We start from the raw sequence: 3,083 nt of genomic DNA, 5'->3' as shown, positions 1-3,083 counted from the left end.
AGCCCGGAGACCGTGTTGGGGTCTGGACTCCGATACGCCGGCGAGGACTTAGCGAGAAACTCTTACGTCGCTATTTCGGACCATATAAGATCATCCGACGTATTGGCGCACTGGACTGTGAGGTCGTGCCGGACGGTATTTCGCAATCACAGCGGCACCGCGCACGACCTGAAGTCATCCACGTGGTGCGTCTTAAGCCTTTCTACGCCCGCTGACGAACTTAAGCCCTTTGCTGCTTTGCTATTTTTGTCCCTTTCTGTACGCGTGGTTTTGTTTTCGCTTTTTTGTTTGTGGCATCGGCACGATGCTTTTTAAGGGGAGGGTATATACATGTTTATCTGTCACCGGTGGCCGCTTTCTACTGGCGAACAAATGTTAAACGTTATCGCTCGGCACAGGACGCGCCTGTATAGGAAGTTTCTAGAACGTTATCGATGCTTCTTTCCGTTGCCTGTTCTCACCGACGCTTATGTTATCTGATTGTATGACCTACGCGAATTGTCTAGAAATTTCTGGAAGACCCGCGGGCATCAGTGATTAATCTGGAACCTTCGATGACTCAGGTATAAAACATAGAGAAAGAAATTCAACAAAAGGGGACACTCGGCAAAAACTGGCAACAGGGAACACGTCACCATACGTCACGCTATACTTTTGACACCGAACGTTAGCTGCCGCGAGCATCGAAAAAAAAAGAGAACTTAAGTTAACAGGCATTGATTTATTTTTTTAATTATTTGCCGCGAAAACTAAAACGTTTTGCGTATAAATGAAGCTTTGCGACTTATTTTCCTTGCCTTACCTAGTCACGGGTCAATGACGCGCCAGATACATGCGTCATCCGCCAGACACACACTCCCCCGAAGCCAGCGAGGATGGCTGCGCGCGCGTTTGAGCGCTCGCGCGCGGCGACCCGTCTGTCTCCTTCTTTTTTAAATGTAACCTGGTTTATTGGGCTCTCGGCGTATTCTTGCGTTCCTTCTGCACTGGGTGAAGACACCACTGCACTATTGGACTACGGCAATGTGAGAAATCTTGTTTCACAGTCTACGACGCAATTAGGCTTACGGCACGGGACCGAGACTTAAGACGCAGTTAGCGAAAAACAGCTCGGCCACCCTGGCGCAGTTAACTTGAGTTAATGAATCGTGCTGAGACATGTTTCCGACGCTTCCTAGAGGATTATGGTAACTTATTTCGGTTTTTGAGCCACATTTGCCGCACAGGGCGCCGTGTCGCAGTTAGCGAGAACTCGCCCGTGGTGCGTAGTCTAGTGCATATTGCTAGGAGAAGTTTGTGCCGCTTTCTCTGACGCCAGGCATTACTGAAAAGTAATTGCGTTACTTTCTGGGGTACTTTTGAGGCACGCTGGCCGCACAGCGCGCTGTGACGCAGTTAGCGATAAGCAGCTCGGCCGTGGTGATAAAGTTAGTTTGGCGTGTAATGAATCTAAAGGTGGATTCACACGGCCGGACGGAGGAGGAATTTTCGCAGCGGATGGCGTATCACGTGACGCGCGCGTCATCAAAACGTGCCGCCCTCGCCTAGTCCGGGCTCCTCCGCTCGCGGTCCGGATTGAAAATGCTCGCCGGTATTTCTATCCGTCCGTTTGGCGGTCGTCTGACCTCAATTTAGCGTAGTCAGCGTCAAATCTGTCAACATCGGACGCATTGGCGTAGCTACGATGGTGTGTTATCGGCTTGGAGCCACGTGTGATTTCGTTGTGCAGCAGTGACCACGTGTATTTTGTTGTGATGCAGCGGGAAAGGCGAGTCGTGGTTGCGCGCGCATTTCTATTTACTCAGACCGCGCAGCCTGCGTGACTTCAACATGAGTGAGGTGCACAAGAAAACGCTAAGTGACGAGGCAACCGTCACTCTTTTGGTTCTTGTTGAGGGATTCATAGCACTATGGCATATAGGGCACGCCGAGTATGCAAACGCGCAGCTGCTAATAAACGTTGGAGTCGAGAGTAAGCACGCGGATTCCGCAAACGGCGGTCCGGCTGTGCGAATGCGACCTCACTCGGCTGCGCCGGATTCAAGTGATGACGTCACTGCTCGTCCGCGGAGCAGGCGGGATTTTGCCCTCGCGTGTGTATCCACCTTTAGAGGGACAAGTCTGTGACGTTTTTTGTGGCTCCGCAACAACATATACCTTCTTTCGATACTCACGCCTGTTGAAAACGCGATGGGCGATTGCCAAGAGTGATAACATGGGGTGTGCTGCTGGCGCCGGCAGAACGCGCGAACGACGAACATATCAGACACTTGTAATTCGAAAATTACGTCTTCTAAAGGACTGAAAAAAGGCAAATGCCTTTTTTCAGTCCTTTAGAAGCACTCACGCATTTATCTTGAGTGCCTGTTGCGTTCGTCTCTATGTATGCAGCGTACCGTCGCGTCGCCCGAGGCCAAGTTTTGGAAACGCGAAGTCGCTCGTGTATTTGTGCTGCCAAAGTGCAGGAAATAATTCCCAGAAATGGGGGAACGCTTGGAAATCAGATGTTTTCATATATGTTTGGGATGAGTCGGGTATTTTCTACGCCATGTATGTAAAAGCGAATTACTTTTGTTTGTAATGCCGCCCATTCACCGCTTTCGCACGTTTCGCCTCTACACGCAGTATTCCTATGTCTAAATACCAAAATGACTCATGCTTGTAACATGCTGTTACGTGCTTGCAAATGTAACATGCTTGTAATTTACTTTTTTTTTTTTTCAGCTGGTGCCGTCCGGTGGAGCTTCATACAGGAACTACTGCCTTACCTGCTGGTGTCACAACGTTGGATGAACGCACAAAAAGCGCGGAACGAGCTTTTATATAGAGCAAAGTAAATATTTCCTCATTGCACAAAAGGTCTTGCGTCTACTTTGTGAAATTGCACGTGGCACAGATTCGATGGGACTTTACGAGATCGTTCGCAATCATATTTACTAAATAATAAAGCGATTCTGCACGAAGAGCAAAAGAAAAAAAAAGAGGTGGAGGGGGCGCAGTCGGCGTGCTCGATTGCGTTCAAAATACGCGCGCCCAAAACCGAAACCGGAAGTGATGTAAGTGATCGACACCGACCGCTTGGC

At 49.5% G+C, this 3,083-nt stretch overlaps 1 long non-coding RNA gene across 1 annotated transcript; it reads left to right on the top strand.

Annotated features, from left to right (window-relative positions):
• Nucleotides 1-865: 865 nt before the first annotated feature.
• Nucleotides 866-2,858, top strand: LOC125945467 (uncharacterized). The gene is made up of 2 exons (XR_007466911.1): nucleotides 866-1,025; nucleotides 2,725-2,858. It is a non-coding gene; the product is annotated as an uncharacterized LOC125945467 (long non-coding RNA).
• The last annotated feature ends 225 nt before the right edge of the window (nucleotides 2,859-3,083 follow it).

This window comes from Dermacentor silvarum, chromosome 5 (genome assembly GCF_013339745.2).
Source record: "Dermacentor silvarum isolate Dsil-2018 chromosome 5, BIME_Dsil_1.4, whole genome shotgun sequence".
NCBI classification, from domain to species: domain Eukaryota; kingdom Metazoa; phylum Arthropoda; class Arachnida; order Ixodida; family Ixodidae; genus Dermacentor; species Dermacentor silvarum.
The sequence above is the reverse complement of the archived record's forward strand: the minus strand, read 5'-3'. Positions and strand labels throughout refer to the sequence as shown.